Source organism: Tamandua tetradactyla, chromosome 23, assembly GCF_023851605.1.
Source record: "Tamandua tetradactyla isolate mTamTet1 chromosome 23, mTamTet1.pri, whole genome shotgun sequence".
In the NCBI taxonomy this organism is placed as follows: domain Eukaryota; kingdom Metazoa; phylum Chordata; class Mammalia; order Pilosa; family Myrmecophagidae; genus Tamandua; species Tamandua tetradactyla.
In genome coordinates, this window is record NC_135349.1 from 26,271,073 (window position 1) to 26,283,202 (window position 12,130).

Below are 12,130 nucleotides of genomic sequence, written 5' to 3' on the forward strand. Positions count from 1 at the left end.
TGTTTTTATATCCTTCTTTCTGCTGTTCTCTGGGTTTATAAGTTGTTATTTTCTACCTCTTAAGTTGCACACTTAGCTCCTTCAGATTTTTTTCTTGTTTTGCAATAATCATGCTTAAGGCTATAAATTCCCCTATAATCATTGCTTTAGCTATATCCTAGAAGTTTTATGTCAGGCCTTTATTGTCATTCATTTCTAAATATTTGTATTTTCCATATTGGTCTTTTTTTTTTAAATCAATATGTATTTTTCAGTTTCCAAATGTATGTGGTTTTTCTTTTAAAAATGTATTATGAGGGGTAAGGCTGACGTTGTATTTTAGAACTTCACCTACTCTTTGAGACCAAAGGAAGAAAGGTTTATTTTGTCCACAACCTAAATTTTCTTTAGCACATAATCTAACTCAACCTGTTTGGATAGATCATTTAAACAATCCAAAAACAGGGAGCCCAGATTAAGAATGAGAGCCTTCAATCCTGTATAGCTTAGTGTAATGCCTGGATACATCCCAGAGTATATTAAGCAGATAATCAAAAAGTATTGTCAAAGTAGAGAAAAAATATGGAACTATTAAACTTTACCAACAGGGAGACCCCAGATCCTGTGTCAAACGTTAGGGACACCCAAATTAATAGGTCAAACCCTTAATCTTGAGGCTTGCTCTTGTGAAGCTTATGTATGTAGTGGAGAAGCTTAGCCTACCTGTAGGTATGCCTAAGAGTCATCTCCAGAGGACCTCTTTTGTTGCTCAGATGTGGTCTCTCTCTCTCTCTCAGCCCAACTCTGTAAGTAAAACCATTGCCTTCCCCTCTATGAGGGACATGACATCCAGGGGTGCAAGTCTCCCTGATGGCATGGAAGATGATTCCCAGGGATGAGTCAGGCCCTGGCACTCTGGGACCAACAATTCCATCCTGACTAAAATGGGGAAAAGTAGTGTAACAAATAAGGTAACAGTGGCTGAGGGAGTTCAGAGTTGAGAGGCTACTTTGGAGGTCACTATTATGCAAGCTTCAGTTAGACATTGTTATGTATCATAACTTGCCAAACCCCAACCAAAACCATTCCTGCCAATCCTAAAGAATACCTAGGGCATTATATAAGACTCTACAAAGGTTCCATGTACTAGGGTAACTTTCCAGAAACATATAACCTTCAGAAGTGTCCCTGAACAAGGTAAGTCCGAAATGCAGAGGCGCCAGCCTCTCCAGAACATCAACTATTTCCACCCCCTATATCATATTACCAACATCCCCTTCCAACATGAAAAAGTTAGAATGGGCATAGCCCAAATACCCCTAAAGAGTGGGTGAAAGATCAAAGGTGATAGTGGATTTATACAGAGAAAGTAGGGTTTCGCAAATGAGTATGAGTGCTAAATCATTATATTGATATTTCTTTTAGTCTCCCTTTGAGCAGCTAGAAGTAAAAACCTAAAATTGTAATTGTAACCCAAACAAAGACTCTGAAATCTTATTCTACAACTAATTGTTGTGATATGCTTTGAAATTTACTGCTCTTTTGTATATATGTTATTTTTACAAAAAAGAAAAAAGAGGAGGAGGAGTATAACAGAAAAGACAGGATTTAACAAACGAGTATGACTGCTGAATCATTATATTGATATTTCTTTTGGTTTCCAGTGTCTCGGAGTAGCTAGAAGAAAAAACTAAAAATTGTAGAACTGTAACCCATATCGAACTTTAAAATCTGTTCTATAACAACTTGTTAAAACGTACTTGGAAATTTATTGCTTTTTTGTATATATGTTATATTCCACAATTAAAAAACATTAAAAATGTATCAAAATCTTTAAAAATACAAAATGTATAAAAATTAATATAATGAATGTTCATTTATATATTCATGTTCTTATCACGCAGCTTAAGAAATAAAACCCAAATATGAGCTTATAATTTAAAATTTTATTTTTCATATATAATAGCTGTACACAGTTAAAAAATTTTCTATCTCCCTGGCCCTCTTCTCAGAAGTAACTGCAGTTACTAATTTAGGTGTATTCTATATATTATATGGATTGTTTTGTGGCTCTCTTTTTGTCGTTGATTTTTAATTTTGCTGCACTATGGTTAGTGAACATGGTGTATAGATTCTTTGAATTTATTGAGACTTCCCTTATGGCCCAGTACGTAACCAATTTCAGTAAAGGTTCCAAATATATTTGAAAAGAACAAATAAATCTAAGTTCTTTCTCTAAAACAGAAATCTGACCTTGTCACTTCCATTCTGATAGCTTCTTTAGTCTTCAGGTGAAAAACTAAGCCCCCTGATTATTTGATTTGGCTCCAAGCTTCCTCTCTCGCCAAGGTCTCAGTTACCTCCCTTGTGTAGAACAAATTTAGGTACACAAAGCTCTCTAAAATATCATACCTTTTCAGATCAACTTTCGGAACAATATTTGAACCATCAGTGCTGTCCAGTAACAGGCAGTCTAATCAAAGTACATTAAAAGTCCTGATAAATACCTCCTTGAACCAGATAGACAGTAGACTATCTTCTTAGGGTAGAGTTATATTGAGGCCAGATACTTGCCCTGTGGTAGTCACTGTTATCGTGAACTCCAGTTCTTGTTTACTACTTGCTCCTACTGAACCTGATCCACCTCACTGAGATCCTTGGTTGTTGAACCCCTTCCCTTACTTCTGATTTGTCAGCATTTTCCCTCACTCACATCTGTGCCTGCCTGTACCATGGTGGACCACTTCAAAGATACTCCTATCACCACCCCAAGTTGCTTTGCCTTCTAGAGTCAGCAGCATATGCCCAGCCCAGATCCACTCCACAATGGATCCAATCTAAGCTCCTACTCTGAGGCCTCTAGAATGGTGATAGAAGATTGAAGGAGGGGATCAAATAACCAACTGTCATCTCTATATTATAATTTATGGTTTCAACCACAGCTGGACTCTCACTTTCACATTCCCCTTGGCATCTGCTCTAAACCTTTTGACCCCCTCCATCCCCTGGCATCTCCCCAGCTTTTTTATTCAGCAGAATGATACTGTTTGCTACTTGTAGAGAAAACAGGAAGACATCAGGGATGACCCTCTATTTAACCATTTTCACTTCCTTCCCTCTTGCTTCAGAAGTTTTTCTATTCCTCTCTGGGGCAATCCTGCCTGATTTATTCTATTGATGTCCCTCTCTGCTCCTGAGTCTTCAGCCTTCCCTTCCTAAAACATACTTCCTAAAAGTGTACTCCTCATTTCTTCTGCACTTCCTCAACCATTCATTCAAGGGGTCTGATCTAGTGTCCTCCCTTCTCTTTCTCTCTCTCTCTTTTTTTTTTTTTTTGGCATGGGTAGGCACCTCCCTTCTCTTTTGAGACTGCTCTCATTGGGTAACAGATTCTAAACCTGGTGGAACATCTTTCTGACTCCTCTGAGCATACCTTCTTTCTCAAAACTTTCTCTTAATCTATGTGGCTCTGATACCACTCAGTTTTGAATCCCTTCTCTTTCTACCTCCTTTGCTCCTTTGCTTGGCTCTTTACTTTGAAGTGTTGATGTTCTCCAGCATTTTCTGTTCTTGGTCCTCAACTTTTATTTCTACACATCAGGAAAGCACATGCTTGATCACATAGAGGGTTAGTCTCTACCCAGATCTGAACAAGTGCTGCCACGGTAGAATACTGACCCAGTGTGCCAGGTTTCCCATTTCTCAAGAGTGGTCAGACATTCCAGTATTTTATGTAAGATGCCTCAACTTTTAAATAATGATAATGGATCGAACATTTTACATAATACTTTGCAGGGCAAACAAAACTTGGATGTTACTCTTGAGGGTTATTTTCTTCTCTTATTCAACTGCTATTAAAGCAGTTTATAAAATACTTTTTATTAGTAATGGTGGCTCACACTTATTGAGTACGTACTATGTCCCAGACATTCCTTTAAGTGGCTTGCATGTATTAACTGCATAATCTCGAATTTTTATTTAATCTTCACAAGAACATTACCAACAAGGTAATTATCCTTGATTTACAGATGGGCCAACTGAGGCAGAGAGGTGGAGAATTTTGTCCTGGGTCTCAGAGGTTTCGAGTTTAAGAACCAGGATTCACATTCAGGAGGTCCCAAAGCTCAAGATTTTAACCAATTTTCTGCTTTTCCCCATCAACAGATAAGGAAATCGAGGCCCAAAGAGGTTAAGTCGTTTTCCCAAATCACACCTGTGGTAAATGGCCAAGTAGGTATTTGAACCTATCATCACAAAGTTAGCTACTTGCACTCACTTCTGTTCTATAATTACCTATGTCTCCTCCTCTCACACTAGGAACCGGCATACCAACGTTTGTAGAATGTTTCTTGGATACTCGAAACATCCATTGGCTTCCGTTGAATGATTTCATTTACTCCACAGGACAATCCCTAGGTAAGATAATAGCCAACATTTAATCAGCACTTCCACCATGTGACATTTTCCAGGTGATATGTTAAGTACTCAATATGCATGATCTCTCAGAAACACTATTTCGTAGGGCCTATTTTATCTCTATTTAACGGAACAAGACACTAAGGCTCAGAGTGGCTCCGTGACTTGCCCAAGATCCCGCAACTAATAAAAGCGGCAGAGCCACGATTCTAGCTCAGGTTATATGACAACAAAGCTCAGGCTATATGACAACAAAGCCCTCATTCTCAGCCATGAGCTCACACTGTCAGTTCTACAGATACGGACACTGAGGCCCGGGACAGGGCACTAGCTTGTGCCCGCAGGATCGCGGGCACTGGAGAGCACAGGCTGCACTCCTGTCCTCCTCTTCTTCGCTCGGGCAGTGCCACTGCAGCTCAAGAGGCAGAGGCGATAAGCGGGAAGCTCCATACTCTACGGTACTGAGCGCTGCCTAGGAAGCTCGCTTCTCCGGCGCGCGCGCACGTTTGAGGCCTACTGGGACCTTAACCGAGAGAGACCGGAGCACCATGGCAACGGCGCGAGAGGCAGAACAGGAAGTACGTCAGCACGTGGGCGGGGAGCATCTGCCGGTGACGGCCAATGAGAGTGCCGCGTTCGCCTTCGCCCCGCCCCGAGGGAGGACTCCTGTTCATTTTCGGCCATCACAGCCGGCTCAGTCTGGGCGGTCGTTGAGTGTCGTGGCGGGTAATTCGGGGCGCTGGGACTGGAGGCAGACGGGGTCGAACGGAGTTTGGGAAGGCGAGGGGAGCGTGGAAGGTGGGGGTCGGCCAGGCAAGAAGTGGGATCAGGCCCGGGCTCGGCCTCTGTGTGGTGAACGGGGGACCGGGGAGGGCTTGGGACTACTCTTCCCTATTTTTTGATGGGGAAACTGAGTCCAGAGAGGGGGCACCCGCGCAGGAACACCCCCAAACTTTTAAATCATAATATTAGGTGAAAACGATATTTAATTGTAGTATTAGTTAAGAAAAAAAGCGAAATACAAAATTCTCTTTAAGCTGACTACATCAATGGAAAATACGGCCTTTGTTGACCACCCCTCTCAGTTTATTTCGCAGACCTCTGACTAGAGCTTCTTTGTATAAGTCCCCATACCCGAGGCTAGATGTGTCCAGAGTACAGAATTTCTCGGGCTTTAGAAAGGTAATATGCTGCATATACTGTCATACCCTTAGCGGGGTCTAGGACAGGGTCCTGTGATTAAATACATTGATAACTACACAGGTGGTTAATGGTTAATGTGCGTGTTTACCCAAAGGGGGATCAATAACGGCCATAGGGGGATCAATAACGGCCATAAATAGACCCGCCTCAGATCAGGTCCGGTTTTCAAACTGAATAAAAAACTTTGGTTTTCAGACCTTTTTAGATGTGGGAGTTGCAAATAAGGGACATGGATCACAGTTCTGTTTTCTCGCTAACGTGAACTGGGAGCGCCTTGAGAACAGGAATGTGCTTTTGTGTCCCCATCCTCTATCTCTCTGTCTCTCACTCACTGTGTCGCTTTAATGCCTCTCTCAGCCTCAGTTTCCTCAGCTCTAAATGGGGACAGTAATGCTTTCTTCATCAGGTCCTGGTGAGAATTAAATGAGACCACGCAAATGAAGCACTCCTACTGTGTGTAACACTTGGCTCAGATGGTTAGGATTGAGATTTACTTCTTTCTAAAGCGTTATTTGGGTGGGTGTTACACATCCATGGTTAAAACCGGAGCCCCCTCTCCCTAGTCTATCTTCACAGAAGCAACTGACGTTATGTGTTAAAAACAAGCATATCAATATTTATGCCCCTTTTCCAGCCCTACTTCCCCACCTCTTTTTGGCCAAATTATAACATACTACACTGTGCAGTACTTTGTTCTTCTCATCATCTTTTCTTTTGGCTGGCACTGAACATATTTAGATCTTTTTTTTTTCTTTTGTAACATACCTATTAAAAATGTGTGAAATGTAAGTTTGAAGGGCAGGAGTGAAATGAGACCCATATACCCACCATTAAGTTAAAAAATAGAACATTAATCAGATCCTCAAGGTCTCCACTGAATCCTTTTACTCCCTTCCCCAAAGATAACTGCTACCCTGAGTAATGTGTTACCCATTCCCTTGGTTTTCTTTGTAGTTTTTACTATCTGTGTAAGCATTTCTAATGAATTGAGTGTGCGGTTTTCTAATTTTTGGATCCTAATGTGTATTTCATATGACTTGCTTCTTGCTTGTAATATTTCATTTTTGTGATGCATCCTTTGTTGATGTTTGTTGCTCTACATCATTCATCTTCACTACTGTATTGAACTTCATGATATGATTATAATATACTTTACAAAGCTGTTCTGTTGATGGGCATTTGTATTGTTGCCAGAGTTTGGCTATTACATAGTGCTTCTAAAAATGTCTCCTGGGAGAGTGTGGGAATGTTTCTGTAAGGTTTTATACTTGTAAGTGGATTTGTGGAGCAATTCACATTTGCTAGTAATATCACATTGTTTCCTGAAGTGGTTGTAAGAGTTTATATTCCTACCCTCTGTGGATCAACCATATTTTTAAATATTTTTCTATCTGGTGGTGGGTTAGATATTATTTTGTTGTGGTTTTAATATTCATTTGCATGATGACTTGAAATTGAGTATCTTTTGAATGCATTTATTAATCATTTCTGTGAAATTTATTTTGCCCATTTTCCTCTTAACATCTTTCTCATATGGAATTATAGGAGTTCTTTATATATTCTGGATATGAATGTTTTGCGGCTTATATGTATTTCAAATGCCTTTCAGTTTGCCTTTTTCTTTTGTGTTTCTGGTGAGCAGAGGTTCTTAATTGTAATGAAGTCAAATTTATCAGTCTATTCTTTTATGGTTTGTATTCTTTGTGTCTTTATAGAAAATCTTTCCCTACCCTTCAGTCATAAAGGTATATTGTCATTTGCTTTTCTCATGAATTTAATTCCCCCCAGGTTTATTTTTGTATAAAGTGTGAGGGGTCTAATTTTATTTTATTTTTTTTGCGTATGGATATTTGGTTACAGCTTTCATTGAAAAATTTGCTTGGATCTGAAACCCCATTTCTCTCATATATATATAAAGTATCCAAAATGTTTTCTTTGAGTTCTTTGTTTTGTTCTATTGGCCTTTTTGTCTGTTCCTGTACTATTACATTTTATTCACTCTAGTTTTTTAAGTCTTGATAATCTTATCATTATTATTGTCCTTATCAAGGACAATCTTATCTTCCCCCAAAGTGAGTGGCTTTGCTGTTTTTGATTTTACATTTTATGTGTGCACTTTAGAATATTGTCAGATTATTCACAGACACACAAAAACTGTTGGGTTTTGATTGGAATTGGATTGTATCAATTTGAATTTTAAAGTGGTTGCTTTTTGTATTTCACCTTTAAGTATTGTGTTTGCTGTAGGCTTTTTTTTTTGTACATGTCATATAGCAAATAAAGTTTCCGTGTGTTCCAAGTTTGTTAAGAGTTTTTAGCCTGAATAATTGTTGAATTTTATCAGTTGTATTTTCTGCCACTTTTGAGATGATCATGTGATTTTATTTTTCCTTTATTCTATTAATGTGGTGATTTACATTGATTTTTTAATGGTAAACCATTGCTGGGATAAACCCCATCTTGGTCATGATATGTTATCCTTTTTACATTGCTGTGTTTGTTTTGACAAGATTATTTAGTATGATTGCAGCTATGTTTGTGAAAATTACTGACCTGTGATTTTCCTTTCTCTCAAAGTCCTTTTCAGGTTTCATTACCCTGGTTTTGGCAGCCTTATGAGATGAGTTAGGGGGAGAGTTTGCTCATTTTCCTGATTCTGGGATGGTTTGTGTAAATTTGAAATTATTTGTTTTGGAATGTTTGATGGGACTCCCTGATAAATCCTTCTGGTCCTGAAGTTTTCTGTGTGAGAAGATGGATTTCTCACAAAATATCTTTAATGTTTATGGGACTGTTAGGTTTTCAAATAGTCATTAGTTTTAAATGAATTCTCTATGAATTAGTACATATCTAAATTTTCAGATGAATTGTTATAAAGTTGTTTATAATATTTTATTTTAAAATGTTTGTAGCATCAGCATTTAGTTTCCCTTTTTTGTTCCAAATGCTGTTTACTGCAGGTTTTTTCACTTTGTGTCTTTTGACAAAGCTTCATCACTTCTATTAAGTTTTTCTTAAGAACAAGTTTAGTTTTGTTCATCTTCTCAGGTATATGCTTTTTTCTGTTTCACTGATTTCTGTTCTATATTATTTCGTTACTTTAACTTTCTTTGGATTTAATTTGCTGCTTTTTTTATTATGTCTCAAGATGGATACCTAGCTTATTAATCTACATAACCCCTTTTTAAATACTTAAATATTTAAGCTATACATTTCCCTTGACTACTTTAGTTGCTTCCTACCAATTTAATGTGCTTTTTTTTGTTATTGTTCAGTTCAAAATATTTTCTAATTTCATCATAGGTTATTTGGAAGTGTATTTTAAAAATGCCAACAATTTTTTTTTCTAGTTATTTTTTTGTTAATGATTTTCTAACTTTATCACACTGTGGTCAGAGAACACTGTCTGATGAGACCAGTCCTTTAAATTTTGGTTTACTTTCTGGCTCAGCATGAGCCAATTTGCAAAGTTGTTCTGGGCCTGCCTAAAAATTTTTTATGCTGTAGCCTTTGGATGTAGTGTTTTATGCATGCCCTTCAGATTAAGCTTTTTGCTTGTGTTGTATGAACCTTTCCTAACCTTACTAAGTTTTTTGTTCTGTTTTTCAGTTATCAACAGGGATATGTTAAAAACTCCTCCTATGGTTATAAATTTTTACTTTGTGTTTGCCTTTTTTTCCTGATGATTTTTGCCTTAACTGTTTTGAGGCTCTGTTATTAGGTGTATAACATTTTTTTTAAAAATTAAATTTAATTTTAATGCAATTTTATTGTTATATATTATGTATTATATATTTACATACCATGTAATCAAAGTGTACAGTGGTTTATATAGCTATGCATTTATCATCATTATATACAAAAAAGTAATAAATTTCAAAGCACATCACAATAATTAGTTGTAGAATAGATTTCGAAGTTTGCTATGGGTTACAGTTTCACAATTTTAGGTTTTTACTTCTAGCTACTCTAACGTACTGGAGACTAAAAGAAATATCAATATAATGATTTCAGCAATCATACTCCTTTGTTAAACCCTACCTTCTCTGATAACTTTACCATCTCTTTTGCTCTTTCTCCCAATTTTTAGAGGTATTTGGGCTATGCCCATTCTAACTTTTTCATGTTGAAAGGAACTGTCGATAATATGAATAGGGGGATAGAATTAGTTGATGTTCTGGAGAGGCTGGCCTCTCTGTGTATCAGGACTTATTTGGTGTAGGAACTCATCTGGAGGTTGTAGGTTTCTGGAAAGTAGGTGGATTTGAGCAGGAGTGCATGAGTGCACAGGATGGATGTGTGTGACACATATGCACACGTGTGTGCCTGCGTTGTGGGGATGGGGTTGGGGGCAGGGTGTGTGTGCATGTCAGGAGGGGGGGCAGTGGTCAAGGGAGCTGGATATGGATGCAGGGTGCTGGGACCGGTGGGACATGGTAAGTGTGTAACATTTTAAATTGTTATATCTTCTTGGTACTTGAACCTTTATCATTTTTCAGTGACCTTTTTCATCTCTAGTAATCCTTTTTTCCCCTAAAGTCTGTTTTGCCTTATATTAATATAGCCACAGCAGCTTTCTTTTGGTTAATTTGCAGAATATCTTTTCCTTTCCTTTCACTTTTAATCTTTTGATGTTCTTGTGTTTTAGAAGTAACTTTTATAATATAGCTAGATTTTGTTCATTATCCAGTTTGGCAGTTCTAATGGACCTTGTCTTTTAAACTGGAACATTTAGGCTGTTTCATTTATTGTTATTACCAATCTAACTGGATTATGTAAAAAATTACTTAGTTTTCATGCTTGTTCTACCTATTTTCTGTTTTTAATCTTTGGTTGCTTTTAATTTTGGACATTCTGTAATTTTTACTATTATGTGCTAAGTGGATATGTTCCTAATTTCTCTTTCATAGTTTCTGTCTCTGTTCCTCTTAGCTTTTTTTCTGACTAATTCCTTCTGTTCTATTTTTTTAGTGCACTAATTTGTTCTTAAGCTGTGTCCAGTCCACTTTTTTTTCCCACCAGCTACTTTTATTTTTAAAATACAATATTTTTTATTATTAGAGGAGTTGTAGGCTTGCAAAAAAATATCATGTAGAAAATACAGTTTTTGTATATTCCCCTATTATTAACCCTTGCAATAGTCTGGTATTTTTGTTACAGTTGATGAAGGAATTTTATTATAATTGAACTATTAACTATAGTCACTTTAGGGTTCATTGTGTTGTAAGTTCTCTGGTTTTTTATTTGAAAAAAATTTTTGTTCTAGTAACATATGCAAGCTAAAACTCCTCCTTGTAACCATGTTATACTCAATGCTTTTTTCCTTTTACATGGGCAGGCAGGGGGAATCGAACCCAGGTCTCTGGCATGGCAGGCGAGAAGTCTGCCACTGAGCCATTGTTGCCCGCTCTCAATGCTTTTTTAAAGCAATTTATTCTGATATATTCACATACCATACAGTCCATCCAAAGTATACAATCAGTGGCTTTTAGTATAATCACAGAGTTGTGCATTTGTCACCACAGTCAATTTTAGAACATTTTCATTACTCCAAAAAGAAAAACCCCATACTCCTTAGCAATCACATAGCCCAGCCCTACATAACCACTAATCTAATTCTGTCTCTATAAATTTATTTATTTTTACATTTTTTATCAATGGAGTCATGCAGTATTAATGTTTTGTGTCTGGTTTCTTTCACTTAGCATAATTTTTTTAATTGTTTTTTTTTTTAGTTAGAGCTATTGTAATTAAAACATAAAAGATAAAAGTATAAAAACACATAAAAAGCATAAAAAAGATAAAACATAGAAGATAAAAGTCATACAAAAAATATAGCATTCAGGGTGCATGGTGGTTCAGTGGTAGAATGCTCATCTTCCATGCAGGAGTCCCGGTTTTGAGTCCCAGACCATGCACGCAAAAAAATATATATATATATAATATTTATATATATATAAAATTGTGTGTATGTGTGTATATTACATTCCATATATCCCCTGTTCTTGACACTTATCATTAGTGTGGTACTTTTGTTAAAGTTGATGAAAGAATATTAAAATATTACTGTTAATGATAGTGCATAGTTTGCATTAGTTGTATTTTTACCCCATATGCCACTCTGTTATTACTCTCTTGTAATAATATCATTCATTGGTTGTAATTCATGAAAGACCATTCTTATATTTGTACTATTAACCACAGTCTATCATGTACTACAAGGTTCACTGTGTTATCCCACATTTTATCTTCTAACTTTCCTTCTAGTAACATACATGACCCAAAACTTCCCCCTTTCAACCACGTTCACAAACATAATTCATACTGTTAATTAAACTCACAATAATGTACTACCATCATCACTATCTATTTCCAGAAATTTACAATCAACCTAAATAGAAGTTCTGCATGAAGTAACCATTAGCTCCCCATTCTATTCCCTGGTAACCTGTATTTTAGATTCTAACTCAGTGAGTTTGCTTATTCTATTAAGTTCATATCAGTGAGATCATACAATATCTGTCCTTTTGTG

The 12,130-nt window shown here is 36.9% G+C and overlaps 1 protein-coding gene across 4 annotated transcripts in view; it reads left to right on the plus strand.

Moving 5' to 3' along the window:
• Nucleotides 1-4,372: 4,372 nt before the first annotated feature.
• NSMCE1 (NSE1 component of SMC5/6 complex) overlaps nucleotides 4,373-12,130 on the plus strand; it is a 43,136-nt gene continuing 35,378 nt past the window's right edge. The window contains exons 1-2 of one of the 4 annotated variants that reach the window (XM_077141475.1): nucleotides 5,012-5,121; nucleotides 5,481-5,577. The gene's annotated coding sequence lies outside the window, so the exon portion shown is untranslated. Of the gene's footprint in view, nucleotides 4,396-4,985; nucleotides 5,194-5,480; nucleotides 5,578-12,130 lie in introns of those variants that run through there. The other 3 variants (XM_077141476.1, XM_077141473.1, XM_077141474.1) reach the window with 3 other exon arrangements.